This window comes from Leuciscus leuciscus (genome assembly GCF_965113295.1).
Source record: "Leuciscus leuciscus genome assembly, chromosome: 18".
In the NCBI taxonomy this organism is placed as follows: domain Eukaryota; kingdom Metazoa; phylum Chordata; class Actinopteri; order Cypriniformes; family Leuciscidae; genus Leuciscus; species Leuciscus leuciscus.
In genome coordinates this window covers 36,327,016-36,349,185 of record NC_138742.1, presented here as the reverse complement: position 1 = coordinate 36,349,185, position 22,170 = coordinate 36,327,016, and the positions used below count along the sequence as shown (strand labels likewise).

General features: G+C 39.4%; 1 long non-coding RNA gene across 1 annotated transcript in view; it reads right to left on the bottom strand.

The window, feature by feature from the left end:
• Window positions 1–419: 419 nt before the first annotated feature.
• LOC309480369 overlaps window positions 420–22,170 on the bottom strand; it is an 88,528-nt gene continuing 66,777 nt past the window's right edge. The window contains exons 2-3 of the long non-coding RNA XR_014199598.1: window positions 582–757; window positions 420–522 (exon numbers count right to left, since the gene is read on the bottom strand). This is a non-coding gene — a long non-coding RNA (uncharacterized lncRNA). The remainder of the gene's footprint in view (window positions 523–581; window positions 758–22,170) is intronic.

The following is a 22,170-nucleotide window of genomic DNA, read 5'->3' as shown; positions in this document are numbered from 1 at the left end:
TGTTCAGACTATTGCCGTCAGGCAGGAGATATAGGTCCATGAAAACTAGAACAAATAGACTACAAAACAGCTTTTATCCAACAGCCATAAGTGCATTAAATAATGCTGCTAAATTATAGTCCCCACCACTGATCTGTGTCAAAAGGGCCATGTGCCCTGTTTTTAAATGTGGATGTCTGCATGAGTGTGTCTCCTATGTGTTTTTAGTATTAATGTAGTAGTAGTATTTTTGTATTTTTAGATGTTTGGCACTTGACAAGGACTGTACTTAATTTCGTTGTACCAGTTACAATGACAAATAAATATTCTATTCTATTCTATTCTAATTGCTCATTGTTGCAGTTGGTCTGACACCTTCAGCCATGTTGGCATATCCTGTCATCTGCTTGCGCTTGGCCCCGATAATTGCTGCTTGCAGCTATATTTAGGGGCCAAGCACCGAAGGTGCGGAGGCACCTATTGTATCTGTTCCCGTTCTTATTATTATTATTATTAGGGGCCAAGCACCGAAGGTGCGGGCACCTATTGTATCTGTTCCCGTTCTTATTATTAGGGGCCAAGCACCGAAGGTGCGGAGGCACCTATTGTATCTGTTCCCGTTCTTATTATTATTAGGGGCCAAGCACCGAAGGTGCGGAGGCACCTATTGTATCTGTTCCCGTTCTTATTAGGGGCCAAGCACCGAAGGTGCGTAGGCACCTATTGTATCTGTTCCCGTTCCTATTATTAGGGGCCAAGCACCGAAGGTGCTAGGCACCTATTGTTTTCGTTCGCGTTCTTATTATTATTATTAGGGGCCAAGCACCGAAGGTGCGGAGGCACCTATTGTTTTTGTTCCGGTTCTTATTATTATTATTATTATTATTCTTCTTCTTCTTCTTCCGCTCTGGGAGTCTATGGCAGCCCATAGAACCGCTTGCGGGAAAGTTATGAAATTTGGCACAATGATAGAGGACAGTCCAAAAAGTCACCATGCCAAATTTGGTGTCTTAAAACCAATCCCTCTAGCGCCACCACCTGTCCAAAATTTCACTTTTATTTTGCTAATAACTTTTGAACCGTTTGGCCAATCAACAAAATTCTTTTTTCCTCTGATTCCTGAGCTCATGACGATTCGATTGCACCCTATGACGTCATTTTCCGGCTTATAAATATGGCCGCCATTTTGAATGTGCTGAAAAAGCTACTTTGTCGAACTCGTCCTAGACGGTTTGTCCGATTTGCACGAAAATTGAACCAGATCATCTTCAGGCAGTGCTGACAAAAAGTTATGGAATTCAAATTGATTCGTCAAACCGTTTTCGAATAACGCTCGAACACATTTTACGTAGCGCTTGCGAAAACAGTCGTAGGGCTGTATCTCCGCAACGCTTTATCGGATTCAGACCAAAATTGGTACATGTCATCACAAGCATGACCTGAGGCTACATGCTGCGTTTCGGCGCAGCGCCACCTACTGGTCCGGAGATATGAAAAATGGCTATTTTTGCTTATAACTTCTGAACAATTTGTCCAAAAATCATAAAATTGGTCTCGTTAGATTCAGGGCAACATTCCGAGTCGACTGATATCAAATTTTACCATATCGGCCATTTTGACTGTCGGCCATTTTGAATTTTGTGCTAAAATGCTGTATTTTAAGAACACATGAACGGATTGTTACGAAACTTGGTATGGGTCATCAGCACGATGTTCTGAAGGAGCGTGAGAAGTTTCGAAACAGCGCCACCTAGTGGTCAAAAGTTATAACAACATTTCCAAAAAGGCTAATAACTTTTGAATAAATCTGGCTACTGAAATGCCACTGGTCTTAATAGATTCCTTGGGTCAAGCCGAGAACATAGATACCAAGTTTACCTTATTTGGCCAAACTTCCTGTCCGCCATCTTGATTTTCATTCAAAACCTACTTTTTCAAACTCCTCCTAGACCGTTTGTCCGATTTTCACCAAAATCGAATCGTATCATCTCCAGACCGTGCCGACTAAAAGTTATGGATTTCGTGTGGATAGACCAAACCGTTTTTGTATAGCGCAGCAGCAAAGTTGAGGCATGATGCTAATAGCACTATTCAGGCTTTATCTCTGCAATCCCTTGAAATATTGACACCAAACTTTGTATGTGTCATTGTCACTTCACTCTGACCACATCACATCAGTTTTGTAACTGCGCCACCTATTGGTCGAAAGTGATAATGCATTAAATCATATTTTTATTGACTGTTTCTATGATTTTTCAGCCATTTCGTCTAAAATCCTCTTTAAATGTCTTTAATTGCTCATTGTTGCAGTTGGTCTGACACCTTCAGCCATGTTGGCATATCCTGTCATCTACTTGCGCTTGGCCCCGGTAATTGCTGCTTGCAGCTATATTTATTATTATTATTCTTCTTTTTCTTCCGACTTGGTGTCTATGGCAGCCCATAGAACCGCTTGCGGGAAAGTTATGAAATTTGGCACCGTGATAGAGGACAGGCCAATCTGTCACCATAGCAAATTTGGTGTCTTAAAACCAATCCCTCTAGCGCCACCAACTGTCCAAAGTTGCACTCATGTTTATGCTAATAACTTTTGAACCACAAGGGCTAGAAACAAAATTCTTTTTTCCTCTGATTCCTGAGCTCATGACAATTCGAAAGCACCCTATGACGTCATTTTCCGTCATAATATTTTTCCGCCATTTTGAATTTTCCGAAAAACCTACTTTTCCGAACTCCTCCTAGGCCGTTGCTCCAATTTCCACGAAAATTGAATCAGATCATCTTCAGACCATGCCGACAAAAAGTTATGGAATTGGTGTTGATTTGTCAAACCGTTCTCGAATACCACGCAAACAAATTTTACGTAGCGCTTGCGAAAACAGACACAAGCCTGTATCTCCGCAACGCTTTATCGTATTCAGACCAAACTTGGTACATATCACCACAAGCATGACCTGAGGCTAAATGCTGCGTTTCGGTGTAGTGCCACCTACTGGTCCGGAGATATGAAAAATGGCTGTTTTTGCTTATAACTTCTGAATGGTTTGTTCAAAAATCATAAAAGTGGTCTCGTTAGATTCAGGGTGACATGCTGAGTCGACTGATATCCAATTTTCCCTGATCAGCCATTTTGGCTGTCGGCCATTTTGAATTATGTGCTAAAATGCTATATTTTATGAACGCATGAACGGATTGTTACGAAACTCAGTATGGGTCATCAGCACGATGTCCTGAAGGAGCCTGAGAAGTTTCGAAACAGCGCCACCTAGTGGTTAATCTTTTTTCCCAAATGCTTATAACTCTGGGTGTGGTCGACTTATTTTCACAAGAGTCATCTCTTTAGACTCCTGAATCGTTGCCGAGTCCAACGATACCAAACATGCTCGGTTTCGCCTTACGGTTTGTGTAGCGTTGTGATTTAGCGCTTAAAAAACATTTGGCTATATCTTCGAAACCGCTAGTCCGATCGAGACGAAACCACCGTCAGAAGTTTGGAAACATAGGTCGATAGCTATACGCCAATGCCCAAATGCAAAAATATTGATAGTAAGGGGTAGTAAAATCCAATCAAAGTCATGTGTCAGTCATTTTTTACGTGTTTTTTCATATAAATGTCTATAACTCCAAAGCAAATTGAGATATTTTCACCAAAATTGAAAAACATATGTATGGGCTCACTCTGAGGACACATAAAAAAAATGGTGGGACTGAGCCTCTTGGTGGCGATATAATAGAACAAAACATGAAATTCCCATTGACTTCAATACAGTTTTGTGAAAGAAAATGCTTTACTAAACAAATGCATTGGTGTAATATTACGAAACTCAGAATGTGCCATCAACACCATAGCCTGAAGGTTCCCAAAATATTTCAAGACAGCGCCACCTAGTGGTCAAAATTTATAAACATTTCTCCAAAAAGGCTAATAACTTTTGAATAAATCGGCCTATCGAAATGCCACTGGTCTTAATAGATTCCTTGGGTCAAGCCGACAACATAGATACCAAGTTTTCCTTATTTGGCCGAACTTCCTGTCCACCATCTTGATTTTCATTCAAAACCTACTTTTTCGAACTCCTCCTAGACCGTTTGTCCGATTTTCACCAAAATCGAATCATATCATCTCCAGACTGTGCCGCCTAAAAGTTATGGATTTCGTGTCGATAGACGAAACCGTTTTCGTATAGTGCAGCAGCAAAGTTGAGTCATGATGCCAAAAGCACTATTCAGGCTTTATCTCTGTAATGCCTTGACATATTGACACCAAATTTTGTATGTATCATTGTCACTTCACTCTGACCACATCACATCAGTTTTGTAACTGCTCCACCTATTGGTCGAAAGTGATAATCCATTAAATCATATTTTGAATGACTTTTTACATGATTTGTCAGCCATTTCACCTAAAATCCTCTTTAAATGTCTTTAATTGCTCATTGTTGCAGTTGGTCTGACACCTTCAGCCATGTTGGCATATCCTGTCATCTGCTTGCGCTTGGCCCCGATAATTGCTGCTTGCAGCTATATTTATTATTATTCTTCATTTTTCCGACTGGGAGTCTATGGCAGCCCATAGAACCGCTTGCGGGAAAGTTATCAAATTTGGCACACTGATAGAGGAGAGTCTGACCTATCAGCATAGCAAATTTGGAGTCTCCAATTCATTCCCTCTAGCGCCACCAGCTGTCCAAAGTTGCACTCATGTTTATGCTAATAACTTTTGAACCACAAGGGCTAGAAACAAAATTCCTTTTTCCTCTTATTCCTTGGCTCAGGACGATTCGACTGCACCATATGACGTCATTTTCCGTCATGGAAATTTTTCCACCATTTTGAATTTTCCGAAAAACATACTTTTTCAAACTCCTCCTAGACCGTTACTCCGATTTTCACGAAAATTGAACCAGATCATCTCCAGACCATGCCGACAAAAAGTTATGGAATTCGTGTTGATTCGTCAAACTGTTCTCGAATACCGCGCAAACAAATTTTACGTAGCGCTAACGAAAACAGACACAAGCTTGTATCTCCTCAACACTTTATCATATTCAGACCAAACTTGGTCCATATCATCACAAGCATGACCTGAGGCTACATGCTGCGTTTCGTCATAGTGCCACCTACTGGTCCGGAGATATGAAAAATGGCTGTTTTTGCTTATAACTTCTGAATGGATTGCCCAAAAATCATAAACGTGGTCTCGTTAGATTCAGGACGTCATGCTGAGTCGACTGATATCCAATTTTCCCAGATCAGACATTTTGGCTGTCGGCCATTTTGAATTATGTGCTAAAATGCTGTATTTTAGGCATGCATGAACGTATCGTTACGAAACTCGGTATGGGTCATCAGCACGATGTCCTGAAGGAGTCTGAGAAGTTTCGAAACAGTGCCATCTAGTGGTGAATTTTTTTCCCCAAATGCTTCCAAATGCTTATAACTTTGGGTGTGGTCAACTTATTTTCACGAGACTCATCTCTTTAGACTCCTGAATCGTTGCCGAGTCCAACGATACCAAACATGTTAGGTTTCGCCTTATGGTTTGTGTAGCGTTGTGATTTAGCGCTTAAAAAACATTTGGCTATATCTTTGAAACCGCTTGTCCGATCGAGACGAAACCACCGTCAGAAGTTTGGAAACATAGGTCGATAGCTATGCGCCAATGCCCAAATGTGAAAATATTGATGTTTAGGGGTAGTAAATTCCAATCAAAGTCATGTGTCAGTCATTTTTTTCGTGTTTTTTCATATAAATGTCTATAACTCCGAAGCGAATTGAGATATTTTCACCAAAATTGACACAAATATGCATGGGCTCACTCTGAGGACACATAAAAAAAATGGTGGGACTGAGTCTCTTGGTGGCGATATAACAGAACAAAACATGAATTTCCCATTGACTTCAATACAGTTTTGTGAATTAAAATGCTATAGTAAACAAATGCATTGGTGTAATATTACGAAACTCAGAATGTGCCATCAGCACCATCCCCTGAAGGTACCCAAAATATTTCGAGACAGCGCCACCTAGTGATCAAATGTTATGACAAAATTTCCAAAAAGGCTAATAACTTTTGAATAAATCTGGCTTTTGAAATGCCACTGGTCTTAATAGATTCCTTGGGTCAAGCCGAGAACATAGATACCAAGTTTTCCTTATTTGGCCGAAGTTCCTGTCCGCCATCTTGATTTTCAGTCAAAACCTACTTTTTCGAACTCCTCCTAGACCGTTTGTCCGATTTTCACCAAAATCGAATCGTATCATCTCCAAACCATGCCGACTAAAAGTTATGGATTTCGTGTCGATACACGAAACTGTTTTCGTATAGCGTAGCAGCAAAGTTGAGGCATGATGCTAAAAGCACTATTCAGGCTTTATCTCTGCAATGCCTTGACATATTGACACCAAACTTTGTATGTGTCATTGTCACTTCACTCTGACCACATCACATCAGTTTTGTAACTGCGCCACCTATTGGTCGAAAGTGATAATCATTTAAATCATATTTTGAATGACAATTTATGTGATTTTTCAGCCATTTGACCTAAAATCCTCTTTAAATGTATTTAATTGCTCATTGTTGCAGTTGGTCTGACACCTTCAGCCATGTTGGCATATCCTGTCATCTGCTTGCGCTTGGCCCCGATAATTGCTGCTTGCAGCTATATTTAGGGGCCAAGCACCGAAGGTGCGGAGGCACCTATTGTATCTGTTCCCGTTCTTATTATTAGGGGCCAAGCACCGAAGGTGCGGGCACCTATTGTATCTGTTCCCGTTCTTATTATTATTAGGGGCCAAGCACCGAAGGTGCGGGCACCTATTGTATCTGTTCCCGTTCTTATTATTATTATTATTATTATTATTATTAGGGGCCAAGCACCGAAGGTGCGGGCACCTATTGTAATTGTTCCCGTTCTTATTATTATTCTTCTTCTTCTTCCGCTCTTGGAGTCTATGGCAGCCCATAGAACCGATTGCGGGAAAGTTGTTTTGGTTTGACATTCTGATAGAGGATATTCCCAACATTAAATACACCAATTTTGGTGTTTCTAAGTCATTCCCTCTAGCGCCACCACCTGTCCAAAATTTCACTTTTGTTTTGCTAATAACTTTTGAACCGTAAGGCCAATCAACAAACTTCTTTTTTCCTCTGATTCCTGAGCTCATGCCGATTCGATTGCACCCTATGACGTCATTTTCCGTCATAAAAACATGGCCGCCATTTTGAATTATTCTCAAAACCTACTTTTTCGAACTCGTCCTAGACGGTTTGTCCGATTTGCACGAAAATTGAACCAGATCATCTTCAGGCAGTGCTGGCCAAAAGTTATTAAAATCTAGTTGATTTGTCAAACCGTTTTCAATAAACGCTCGAACAAATTTTACGTAGCGCTTGCGAAAACAGTCGTAAGGCTGTATCTTCGCAACGCTTTATCGTATTCAGACTAAACTTGGTTCATGTCATCACAAGCATGACCTGAGGCTACATGCTGCGTTTCGGCGCAGCGCCATCTACTGGTCCAGAGATATGAAAAATGGCTATTTTTGCTTATAACTTCTGAACAGTTTGTCCAAAAATCATAAAATTGGTCTTGATAGATTCAGGGCGACATGCCGAGTCGACTGATATCCAATTTTACCATATCGGCCATTTTGACTGTCGGCCATTTAGAATTTTGTGCTAAAATGCTGTATTTTAAGAACGCATGAACGGATTGTTACGAAACTTGGTATGGGTCATCAGCACGATGTCCTGAAGGAGCCTGAGAAGTTTTGAAACAGCGCCACCTAGTGGTTAATCTTTTTATTCAAATGCTTATAACTTTGGGTGTGGTCGACTTATTTTCACGAGACTCATCTAATTAGACTCCTGAATCCTTGCCGAGTCCTACGATACCAAACATGCTAGGTTTCGCCTTACGGTTTGTGTAGCGTTGTGATTTAGCGCTTAAAAAACATTTGGCTATATCTGCGAAACCGCTAGTCTGATCGAGACGAAACCACCGTCAGAAGTTTGGAAACATAGGTCGATAGCTATACGCCAATGCCCAAATGCGAAAATATTGATAGTAAGGGGTAGTAAAATTCAATCAAAGTCATGTGTCAGTCATTTTTTACGTGTTTTTTCATATAAATGTCTATAACTCCGAAGCGAATTGAGATATTTTCACCAAAATTGACACACATATGTATGGGCTCACTCTGAGGACACGTAAAAAAAATGGTGTGACTGAGCCTCTTGGTGGCGCTATAATAGAACAAAACATGAAATTCCCATTGACTTCAATACAGTTTTGTGAAATAAAATGCTATACTAAACAAATGCATTGGTGTTATTTAATGAAACTCAGAAAGTGCCTTCAGCACCATTTCCTGAAAGTACCCAACATATTTCAAGACAGCGCCACCTTTTGGTCAAAAGTTATAACAAAACTTCTAAAAATGCTAATAACTTTTGAATAAATCTGCCCATTGAAATGCCACTGGTATTAATAGATTCCTTGGGTCAAGCCGAGAACATAGAAACTAAGTTTTCCTTATTTGGCCTAACTTCCTGTCCGCCATCTTGATTTTCATTCAAAACATACATTTTCGAACTCCTCCTACACCGTTTGTCCGATTTTCACCAAAATCGAATCGTATCATCTCCAGACCGTGCCGACTAAAAGTTATTGATTTCGTCTCGATTGACGAAACCGTTTTCGTATAGCGCTGCAGCAAAGTTGAGGCATGATGCTAAAAGCACTATTCAGGCTTTATCTCTGCAATGCCTTGACATATTGACACCAAACTTTGTATGTGTCATTGTCACTTCACTCTGACTACATCACATCAGTTTTGTAACTGCGCCACCTATTGGTCGAAAGTGATAACGCATTAAATCATATTTTTATTGACTGTTTCTATGAATTTTCAGGCATTTTGCCTAAAATCCTCTTTAATGTCTTTAATTGCTCATTGTTGCAGTTGGTCTGACACTTTCAGCAATGTTGGCATGTGTTGTCATCTGATTGTGCTTGGCCCCGCTAAATGCTGCTTGCAGCTTTAATTATTATTATTCTTCTTCTTCTTCCGCTCTTGGAGTCTATGGCAGCCCATAGAACCGATTGCGGGAAAGTTGTTTTGGTTTGACATTCTGATAGAGGACAGTCCCAACATTAAATACACCAATTTTGGTGTGTCTAAGTCATTCCCTCTAGCGCCACCACCTGTCCAAAATTTCACTTTTATTTTGCTAATAACTTTTGAACCGTAAGGCCAATCAACAAACTTCTTTTTTCCTCTGATTCCTGAGCTCATGACGATTTGATTGCACCCTATGACGTCATTTTCCGTCATTAAAATATGGCCGCCATTTTGAATTATTCTCAAAACCTACTTTTTCGAACTCGTCCTAGACGGTTTGTCCGATTTGCACGAAAATTGAATTAGATCATCTTCAGGCAGTGCTGACAAAAAGTTATTAAAATCTAGTTGATTTGTCAAACCGTTTTCAATAAACGCTCGAACAAATTTTACGTAGCGCTTGCGAAAACAGTCGTAAGGCTGTATCTTCGCAACGCTTTATCGTATTCAGACCAAACTTGGTACATGTCATCACAAGCATGACCTGAGGCTACATGCTGCGTTTCGGCGCAGTGCCACCTACTGGTCCAGAGATATGAAAAATGGCTATTTTTGCTTATAACTTCTGAACAGTTTGTCCAAAAATCATAAAATTGGTCTTGTTAGATTCAGGGCAAAATGCAGAGTCGACTGATATCCAATTTTACCATATCGGCCATTTTGACTGTCGGCCATTTTGAATTTTGTGCTAAAATGCTGTATTTTAAGAACGCATGAACGGATTGTTACGAAACTTGGTATGGGTCATCAGCACGATGTCCTGAAGGAGCCTGAGAAGTTTCGAAACAGCGCCACCTAGTGGTTAATCTTTTTATTCAAATGCTTATAACTTTGGGTGTGGTCGACTTATTTTCACGAGACTCATCTAATTAGACTCCTGAATCCTTGCCGAGTCCTACGATACCAAACATGCTAGGTTTCGCCTTACGGTTTGTGTAGCATTGTGATTTAGCGCTTAAAAAACATTTGGCTATATCTGCGAAACCGCTAGTCTGATCGAGACGAAACCACCGTCAGAAGTTTGGAAACATAGGTCGATAGCTATATGACAATGCCCAAATGCGAAAATATTGATAGTAAGGGGTAGTAAAATTCAATCAAAGTCATGTGTCAGTCATTTTTTACGTGTTTTTTCATATAAATGTCTATAACTCCGAAGCGAATTGAGATATTTTCACCAAAATTGACACAGATATGTATGGGCTCACTCTGAGGACACATAAAAAAAATGGTGTGACTGAGCCTCTTGGTGGCGCTATAATAGAACAAAACATGAAATTCTCATTGACTTCAATACAGTTTTGTGAAATAAAATGCTATACTAAACAAATGCATTGGTGTTATTTAATGAAACTCAGAAAGTGCCTTCAGCGCCATTTCCTGAAAGTACCCAACATATTTCAAGACAGCGCCACCTAGTGGTCAAAAGTTATAACAAAACTTCTAAAAATGCTAATAACTTTTGAATAAATCTGCCTATTGAAATGCCACTGGTATTAATAGATTCCTTGGGTCAAGCCGAGAACATAGAAACCAAGTTTTCCTTATTTGGCCTAACTTCCTGTCCGCCATCTTGATTTTCATTCAAAACATACATTTTCGAACTCCTCCTACACCGTTTGTCCGATTTTCACCAAAATCGAATCGTATCATCTCCAGACCGTGCCAACTAAAAGTTATCGATTTCGTCTCGATTGACGAAACCGTTTTCGTATAGCGCAGCAGCAAAGTTGATGCATGATGCTAAAAGCACTATTCAGGCTTTATCTCTGCAATGCCTTGACATATTGACACCAAACTTAGTATGTGTCATTGTCACTTCACTCTGACCACATCACATCAGTTTTGTAACTGCGCCACCTATTGGTCGAAAGTGATAATGCATTAAATCATATTTTTATTTACTGTTTCTATGAATTTTCAGGCATTTTGCCTAAAATCCTCTTTAACGTCTTTAATTGCTCATTGTTGCAGTTGGTCTGACACTTTCAGCAATGTTGGCATGTCTTGTCATCTGATTGTGCTTGGCCCCGCTAAATGCTGCTTGCAGCTTTAATTAGGGGCCAAGCACCGAAGGTGCTAGGCACCTATTGTATCTGTTCCCGTTCCTATTATTATTCTTCTTCCTTCTTCCGACTGGGAGTCTATGGCAGCCCATAGAACCGATTGCGGGAAAGTTGTTTTGGTTTGACATTCTGATAGAGGACAGTCCCAACATTAAATACACCAATTTTGGTGTTTCTAAGTCATTCCCTCTAGCGCCACCACCTGTCCAAATTTTCACTTTTATTTTGCTAATAACTTTTTAACCGTAAAGTCAAACAACAAAATTCCTTTTTCCTCTGATTCGTGAGCTCATGACTGTTCGATTGCACCCTATGACGTAATTTTCCGTCATAAAATATGGCCACCATCTTGAATTTTCCAAAACAGCTACTTTTTTGAACTCCTCCTAGGCCGTTGCTCCAATTTCCACGAAAATTGAATCAGATCATCTTCATACCATGCCGACAAAAAGTTATGGAATTCGTGTTGATTCATCAAACCGTTCTCGAATACAGCGCAAACAAATTTTACGTAGCGCTTGCGAAAATAGACACAAGCCTGTATCTCCGCAACGCTTTGTCGTATTCAGACCAAACTTGGTACATATCATCACAAGCATGACTTGAGGCTACATGCTGCGTTTCGGCGCAGTGCCACCTACTGGTCCGGAGATATGAAAAATGGCTGTTTTTGCTTATAACTTCTGAATGGTTTGTCCAAAAATCATAAAAGTGGTCTCGTTAGATTCAGGGCGTCATGCTGAGTCGACTGATATCCAATCTTCCCAGATCAGTCATTTTGGCTGTCGGCCATTTTGAATTATGTGCTAAAATGCTGTATTTTATGAACGCATGAACGGATTGTTACGAAACTCAGTATGGGTCATCAGCACGATGTCCTGAAGGAGCCTGAGAAGTTTCGAAACAGCGCCACCTAGTTGGGAATTTTTTTCCCCAAATGCTTATAACTTTGGGTGTGGTCGACTTATTTTCACAACAGTCATCTCTTTAGACTCCTGAATCGTTGCCGAGTCCAACGATACCAAACATTCTAGGTTTTGCCTTACGGTTTGTGTAGCGTTGTGATTTAGCGCTTAAAAAACATTTGGCTATATCTTCGAAACCGCTAGTCCGATCGAGACGAAACCACCGTCAGAAGTTTGGAAACATAGGTCGATAGCTAAATGCCAATGCCCAAATGCGAAAATATTGATAGTAAGGGGTAGTAAAATCCAATCAAAGTCATGTGTCAGTCATTTTTTACATGTTTTTTCATATAAATGTCTATAACTCCGAAGTGAATTGAGATATTTTGACCAAACTTGACACACATATGCATGGGCTCACTCTGAGGACACATAAAAAAAATGGTGGGACTGAGTCTCTTGGTGGCGCTATAACAGAACAAAACATGAAATTCCCATTGACTTCAATACAGTTTTGTGAATTAAAATTATATACTTAACAAATGCATTGGTGTAATATTATGAAACTCAGAATATGCCATCAGCACCATCCCCTGAAGGTACCCAAACTATTTCGAGACAGCGCCACCTAGTGATCAATTGTTATGACAAATTTTCCAAAAAGGCTAATAACTTTTGAATAAATCTGGCTTTTGAAATGCCACTGGTCTTAATAGATTCCTTGGGTCAAGCCGAGAACATAGATACCAAGTTTTCCTTATTTGGCTGAACTTCCTGTCCGCCATCTTGATTTTCAGTCAAAACCTACTTTTTCGAACTCCTCCTAGACCGTTTGTCCGATTTTCACCAAAATCGAATCGTATCATCTCCAGACTTTGCCAACTAAAAGTTATGGATTTCGTGTCGATAGACGAAACCGTTTTCGTATAGCATAGCAGCAAAGTTGAGGCATGATGCCAAAAGGACTATTCAGGCTTTATCTCTGCAATGCCTTGACATATTGACACCAAACTTTGTATGTGTCATTGTCACTTCACTCTAACCACATCACATCAGTTTTGTAACTACGCCACCTATTGGTCGAAAGTGATAATCGTATTTTGAATGACTTTTTATACGATTTTTCAGCCATTTCGCCTAAAATCCTCTTTAAATGTATTTAATTGCTCATTGTTGCAGTTGGTCTGACACCTTCAGCCATGTTGGCATATGCTGTCATCTGCTTGCGCTTGGCCCCGATAATTGCTGCTTGCAGCTATATTTATTATTATTATTCTTCCACTCTGGGAGTCTATGGCAGCCCATAGAACCGATTGCGGGAAAGTTGTAATGGTTTGACATTCTGATAGAGGACAGTCCCAACATTAAATACACCAATTTTGGTGTGTCTAAGTCATTCCCTCTAGCGCCACCACCTGTCCAAAATTTCACTTTTGTTTTGCTAATAACTTTTGAACCGTAAGGCCAATCAACAAAATTCTTATTTCCTCTGATTCCTGAGCTCATGCCGATTCGATTGCACCCTATGTCGTCATTTTCCGTCATAAAAACATGGCCGCCATGTTGAATTATTCTCAAAACCTACTTTTTCGAACTCGTCCTAGACAGTTTCTCCGATTTGCACGAAAATTGAACCAGATCATCTTCAGGCAGTGCTGACAAAAAGTTATTAAAATCTAGTTGATTTGTCAAACCGTTTTCAATAAACGCTCGAACAAATTTTACGTAGCGCTTGCGAAAACAGTCGTAAGGCTGTATCTTCGCAACGCTTTATCGTATTCAGACCAAACTTGGTACATGTCATCACAAGCATGACCTGAGGCTACATGCTGCGTTTCGGCGCAGCGCCACCTACTGGTCCAGAGATATGAAAAATGGCTATTTTTGCTTATAACTTCTGAACAGTTTGTCCAAAAATCATAAAATTGGTCTTGTTAGATTCAGGGCAAAATGCCGAGTCGACTGATATCCAATTTTACAGTATCGGCCATTTTGACTGTCGGCCATTTTGAATTTTGTGCTAAAATGCTGTATTTTAAGAACGCATGAACGGATTGTTACGAAACTTGGTATGGGTCATCAGCACGATGTCCTGAAGGAGCCTGAGAAGTTTTGAAACAGCGCCACCTAGTGGTTAATCTTTTTATTCAAATGCTTATAACTTTGGGTGTGGTCGACTTATTTTCACGAGACTCATCTAATTAGACTCCTGAATCCTTGCCGAGTCCTACGATACCAAACATGCTAGGTTTCGCCTTACGGTTTGTGTAGCGTTGTGATTTAGCGCTTAAAAAACATTTGGCTATATCTGCGAAACCGCTAGTCTGATCGAGACGAAACCACCGTCAGAAGTTTGGAAACATAGGTCGATAGCTATACGCCAATGCCCAAATGCGAAAATATTGATAGTAAGGGGTAGTAAAATTCAATCAAAGTCATGTGTCAGTCATTTTTTACGTGTTTTTTCATATAAATGTCTATAACTCTGAAGCGAATTGAGATATTTTCACCAAAATTGACAGAGATATGTATGGGCTCACTCTGAGGACACGTAAAAAAAATGGTGTGACTGAGCCTCTTGGTGGCGCTATAATAGAACAAAACATGAAATTCCCATTGACTTCAATACAGTTTTGTGAAATAAAATGCTATACTAAACAAATGCATTGGTGTTATTTAATGAAACTCAGAAAGTGCCTTCAGCACCATTTCCTGAAAGTACCCAACATATTTCAAGACAGCGCCACCTTTTGGTCAAAAGTTATAACAAAACTTCTAAAAATGCTAATAACTGTTGAATAAATCTGCCCATTGAAATGCCACTGGTATTAATAGATTCCTTGGGTCAAGCCGAGAACATAGAAACAGAGGCTGCGTTCCAAACCGCATACTCAATGAGTAGGTACTCAATTTCAATAAGTACTTACTTAACGAGCGCTAAAAGAGTAGGTACTTTATAGCCAGATCTCGTTGAGTATGAATGTGAACCGGACATCTGCCATGTTGACGTTATCATGTGACCTACGACGCGTTATCACACGCGCAACAACTTAAAAGATTTGAACGACACGTTTAATTCATCTATCTGTAAATATCTTGATATTGATTAAACTTGCTCATTTTGTGGTCTTTTTGAAGAAACTGCTGCCCATTTATTTTGTGAGTACATTTAGGGTTGATTTAAGTTCTTATATTTAACCCTACTAATGTGACCCACCGTTTTATCCTTAACGATATTTATTTTTATAACGAAATCCCAAAATTGTCATCTCTTGACTATGTTGTTGATTTCTTTATTTTATATCCAAACATTTTCATCCATAAGCAAAAGTGGCTTACTGCTTTGTTTTCCTCTTTTTCCTGTTAAATTTAACTCTCGTTTCATCCCTCAGGCTTATAAATAACAAAAAATGCATTTTTTAAATGTATTATATCATTAATTAAGAAAATATGTATTAAGATATTCAACCTTATAGGTTACTTTTTCTTGTGTATAAAATCTCATATTATGTTTGCAAACCCATGATATATATATATATATATATATATATATATATATATACATGCATATATATATATATACCTCATAACATCAGTAACTGGACAGCCCTACCTAGGACGGTTTTCCTCAGCGTTTGTAATGTCTGCACAAAGGAGACGTTGGGCAGCTGTGTGAAGATTCGCCTTTGGAGAAAACTGTTGATTTTATACTCGAAAAATTTAGGCTAAGTATCATTATTAAAAATTAATTTTACCCCAGAATGAATTGCATTGCTATCCCACCCCAAAACATACAATAACAACTTGTGCTGACCAATTAATTATATTACTTTTTACTGAAAATGATATAATTCAATAAAACAAACTAAATGTAATGTATGTCATTTGAAATAGCTATGTATGAATACACTCTAGATGTGTACGTGAACATATCTACATTTTCATTCAAACAATAAATAAAGCATTAATTAAATAATTATATTTTATTTACTGACAACAATGAGAAATATTACCGTAATAAATTAGTCAAAGAATGCATATACAAGTCAACACATGAAACAAAGCTTTATTCAAACTACAATCATGTATGTATATAGGCTACAGGCGCTGAACCCCACATCCTTCTGCCATCTCAACACAGCGGTTCCCATTCTGCGGCTTTATTCTGATGAATCAGCTGACCGCCAGAGGTGAGCCGTGCCTTTGTGTCGGAGGTTGTTGCGTGATGTGTTGTGCTTCACAATCTGAGGCAATAAGGGCAGGTGGAGTGATGGAGGGTCTCGTAAGGGCTGGTGGAGTGATGGAGGCTCTCGTCCATGGCACCATCTCCAGGATTCAGCTCTGGGCTCCTCATCCTCAGTGCTCACACCAGCCTGCTGACATTTCAGATCCTACAAAAATGCACAAACATAACACAAAAGCAGTCATTTAACCGCACAATGTCATTTGATTTCAGTATTATTTAGAAGACAAAAACGCTTTTTTTCCACAAATGTCGCCATCATCTTTCTTTGCAGGTCCTGCTCCACCACAAAAGATCTGCAGCAAATGCACAGAAATCAAGAATCAGAAAAGTGCTGTAATAGCTCTGTTTGAAATTACAATAATTAAAATAAACTACAACTTAAGATTTAAATATTTATTCATTTCTGTAATGTCACAAAGCCTTTGATGGCAGCATTCAGCTTCATGAGCCACTCTCCACCGGATAAACACACTGTTCATCTGTCCCTGTAACATCCAGACGAGATTCACATTACCTCTGTGATTTATGAACTCAACACTACATTTACATGTTGAGGTTGTTTTAACTTTTTATCCAACATAAATGTTCCTCAATTTATCAACAGTAATGGACAAATAAAATAGATAACTTATGTTTAGTTATAGATTTGTTCTACATAATAGCACACATCACTCAGATGCCTATTTCATATCTATTAGACGTAGTAATCTGCAATTCTTATAGAAGATTTTCTTGCCAGATATTAAATAGACATTTAGTAATTGTATTTAACCCTCTGGGGACCAAAAACGCGCCCACGCGTTTTGCTCGTTTTTTTTTTTAGCAATGAAAAATAAACACAAAATGCTCTGTTAATTTTGATCTTTCATTTTCGTGTAATACATCAATCGATCCTGTTCAGTTTCTATTTTTTTTCTGTATACTCACAATACAAATAAAGTGTTTTGCTTTTTGACAAATAAAGAAAAACTAACATGATGCTATTTCTGCCTTCTCTCTGTCAGTAAACTCCCATTTGAAACGCGTTCGAAAATTATCTATAACTCCGCGAAAATTCAGTCAAACAGGCAAACAGACCCACGGGCATAAAGCTTGAGATCGCAGCTTTTAAATGAAGTAATTTATATAAAAAACAAATATTATCAGCTTCTGTAATCTGTATAAAAAGAGAGCGACTCCAGTCGAGCTCATTAGGAGCCATTCAAAAGTAATTTGACCACGCCCCGGAGAGCGCGTGCTATTCAAACGCAAATTCTGAGAACCATTTCAGTCTGTGAAACGCCCCCACATCAGCTGTAAACAAAGAGGCATAATATAGCCTACCTTATGGAGAAAATTTTCCGTGCTGATATGAGGAGCAGATCCCGCTGAGGAGTGAGGTAGGCTAAGTTATCCTTTCTCAAGTGTTAATGTGGAATAACGTTATGGAATAACGTTGTAGGCTTATGTAAACAAAAAGATGAATCGCGTTTCTATAATATGAATCGCGCGTCTATTTGTAAAGAGTGTTTAGCCTAAATATGAATCGCGCGTCTGTGTGTGAAATAATAAACTGCTTTTACAGTTACAGTTACTGCGTTACAGTCAGGCGAAGTATGAAAGACAACATTTTGTTGACTAGATTTGGGTACAGTTTTTACTGTAGAATATACTGTCACATCAAATAAGCTTTTCTGAATATATATAAAATACTATTTTGTCAAAAATAAAGTCATAGACTAAGATGTTCCAATGTTGGCTATATTCAAACTAATGAATACATATGATAAAATGTAGGCCTATAATCTTTTTTTTTTTTTTTTTTACAAAGAAAGAGTACTTTTTTGCAGAAATATTGCTGAAATTGTAATTATTGTTGTAATTGTAACCTTTTTAATAAAATAGCAAAACATATTTACAAGATAGATGTAAGCAAAATCTTAAATGGTCAATATAAGTCTTCTTCAAAATATATATTTTGTCTTTGCATTGTGGCTCAGTCAGTGTCACACCTGAATGAATGGCTAATTATGCAGAGTCATTATTCAGAGTGGGTGGGACTAAGGTGTAAACTACTCCTCCCCCTCGCATATTGGCTTTCCAAGCAAAACCTGTTTTACACCATTTAAATCAATGTATTTTTTTTTTGTGAACGATAAAGCAAGACTATTTTCACATAATTTTGAAGCTAGAACTGAAAGGGACAACATCCATTAGTCAAAAGTCTTGTGGGCACATATTTTGTATGAGTTTTGTGGTCTTATTTCAGCAACTTTCATTTTTATTTTTTTAAATAACCACGCATAAACATTATTCTCTTAAAAATACAAACATCTACATACATGTTGCTCGCATATTATGGTAGGCCTGTTTGTGCTATATAGAGTGAATTTACACCTTTGCCATTAACATGTTTATAAATAACTGAAAAAAGCACAAATGTCAGAGCATGTCAGAACATCTCAAGGGCCCCAAAAACAGCTTGGTCCCCAGAGGGTTAAGATGTATACGGTTTAAAATGTATGCAAATCCACTTTGGTGACGTATGTGTCCTTGCTGGAGCTCCTCTGTTAGCTACATAATAAAATGTGATTTACAGCAAAATCACAAATATAGCGTCTTTACATCTTCAACAATTCAACAGTTTACTGTACAGTAGTTCAACACATGCGATCATTTGTTTTAATACTCACATTTGAAAACAGTCTCGTCCGTCATCCTTTCCGTCACGTTCGAGTATGACCTATCCTTCTTCTTCTTTTTTATGACGTATCCTCTCGCGTGGCCTCCTGGGATAGAAGAGTATCCACGGATCAGCACTCAAAAATCTGGGCGGAAGCAGTAAGCCATCCGGGAACTTCTCGCCTACTCTTTTATGAATACTGATGTTTCGAACGTACTGCTTCCTTCACGTACTGTTTTCGCCTACTATATAGTAGGAAAGTAGGCATATTCGAACGCACTTAAGTCCGAATCTCGCGATAATTAGTACGTCACCCAGGTAATTCTCGCCTACTCTTTTGGATTCATACATACTTTTTCGCTCGCCTACTCTTTTTCCCATACTAAATAGTAGGGAAGTATGCGGTTTGGAACGCAGCCATAGTTTTCCTTATTTGGCCTAACTTCCTGTCCGCCATCTTGATTTTCATTCAAAACATACATTTTCGAACTCCTCCTACACCGTTTGTCCGATTTTCACCAAAATCGAATCGTATCATCTAGAATCACCAGACCGTGCCGACTAAAAGTTATCGATTTCGTCTCGATTGACGAAACCGTTTTCGTGTAGCGCAACAGCAAAGTTGAGGCATGATGCTAAAAGCACTATTCAGGCTTTATCTCTGCAATGCCTTGACATATTGACACCAAACTTTGTATGTGTCATTGTCACTTCACTCTGACCACATCACATCAGTTTTGTAACTGCGCCACCTCTTGGTCGAAAGTGATAATGCATTAAATCGTATTTTTATTTACTGTTTCTATGAATTTTCAGGCATTTTGCCTAAAATCCTCTTTAATGTCTTTAATTGCTCATTGTTGCAGTTGGTCTGACACTTTCAGCAATGTTGGCATGTCTTGTCATCTGATTGTGCTTGGCCCCGCTAAATGCTGCTTGCAGCTTTAATTAGGGGTTCAAGCATGAAATGCTGAAACCCTATTGTAATTGTAAGGATTCGTAAAACGCATCGTGCAGGACAAACCGTAAGGCCTAGAGACGTGAAACCTGGCCAGATGGTAGGCCTCAATTTGGGGACAACCTATCAGAGTATGACCCCAATTGGCCCATAGGTGGCGCTACAGCAACCAAAAGTACTAAATCGCTCATAACTCTTAGACCGTTTGTCCCAGGATCAAGTGTCTTATATCGTTGGAATCCTTGGCTCAAGGGGGACAAAATGGCTATCTCCGATTTGGATGTAGGCAGGGAACATTTTCTGCTATGTCGGATTTTGTCCAAAACCTACTTTTGCGAACTAGTCCCTGGTTTTTGGCCCGATCGGAACCAAACCAGTCTAGGACAATTCTCTGGACTCTCTAGATCAATAATTATCGAAAAAAAGTTGAACTTTTGCATTTGGGTGGCTGTAACAGGGTCATTTAGAAAAGGGGCGTGGCAAAATACACTAAAAAGCCTATAAATCCCAAATGAAAACTCAGAACTTCACAAAAATTTATGAGCATATGTGTCAGAACATGGTGAGGAAGCATGCAGAGTTTCATGGAGATCGGACCATAGGTGGCGCTATAACTGGCAAAAAGCCTTCATTCTTATTAGGGGTTCAAGCATGAAATGCTGAAACCCTATTGTAATTGTAAGGATTCGTAAAACGCATCGTGCAGGACAAACCGTAAGGCCTAGAGACGTGAAACCTGGCCAGATGGTAGGCCTCAATTTGGGGACAACCTATCAGAGTATGACCCCAATTGGCCCATAGGTGGCGCTACAGCAACCAAAAGTACTAAATCGCTCATAACTCTTAGACCGTTTGTCCCAGGATCAAGTGTCTTATATCGTTGGAATCCTTGGCTCAAGGCGGACAAAATGGCTATCTCCGATTTGGATGTAGGCAGGGAACATTTTCTGCTATGTCGGATTTTGTCCAAAACCTACTTTTGCGAACTAGTCCCTGGTTTTTGGCCCGATCGGAACCAAACCAGTCTAGGACAATTCTCTGGACTCTCTAGATCAATAATTATCGAAAAAAAGTTGAACTTTTGCATTTGGGTGGCTGTAACAGGGTCATTTAGAAAAGGGGCGTGGCAAAATACACTAAAAAGCCTATAAATCCCAAATGAAAACTCAGAACTTCACAAAAATTTATGAGCATATGTGTCAGAACATGGTGAGGAAGCATGCAGAGTTTCATGGAGATCGGACCATAGGTGGCGCTATAACTGGCAAAAAGCCTTCATTCTTATTAGGGGTTCAAGCATGAAATGCTGAAACCCTATTGTAATTGTAAGGATTCGTAAAACGCATCGTGCAGGACAAACCGTAAGGCCTAGAGACGTGAAACCTGGCCAGATGGTAGGCCTCAATTTGGGGACAACCTATCAGAGTATGACCCCAATTGGCCCATAGGTGGCACTACAGCAACCAAAAGTACTAAATCGCTCATAACTCTTAGACCGTTTGTCCCAGGATCAAGTGTCTTATATCGTTGGAATCCTTGGCTCAAGGCGGACAAAATGGCTATCTCCGATTTGGATGTAGGCAGGGAACATTTTCTGCTATGTCGGATTTTGTCCAAAACCTACTTTTGCGAACTAGTCCCTGGTTTTTGGCCCGATCGGAACCAAACCAGTCTAGGACAATTCTCTGGACTCTCTAGATCAATAATTATCGAAAAAAAGTTGAACTTTTGCATTTGGGTGGCTGTAACAGGGTCATTTAGAAAAGGGGCGTGGCAAAATACACTAAAAAGCCTATAAATCCCAAATGAAAACTCAGAACTTCACAAAAATTGATGAGCATATGTGTCAGAACATGGTGAGGAAGCATGCAGAGTTTCATAGAGATCGGACCATAGGTGGCGCTATAACTGGCAAAAAGCCTTCATTCTTATTAGGGGTTCAAGCATGAAATGCTGAAACCCTATTGTAATTGTAAGGATTCGTAAAACGCATCGTGCAGGACAAACCGTAAGGCCTAGAGACGTGAAACCTGGCCAGATGGTAGGCCTCAATTTGGGGACAACCTATCAGAGTATGACCCCAATTGGCCCATAGGTGGCGCTACAGCAACCAAAAGTACTAAATCGCTCATAACTCTTAGACCGTTTGTCCCAGGATCAAGTGTCTTATATCGTTGGAATCCTTGGCTCAAGGCGGACAAAATGGCTATCTCCGATTTGGATGTAGG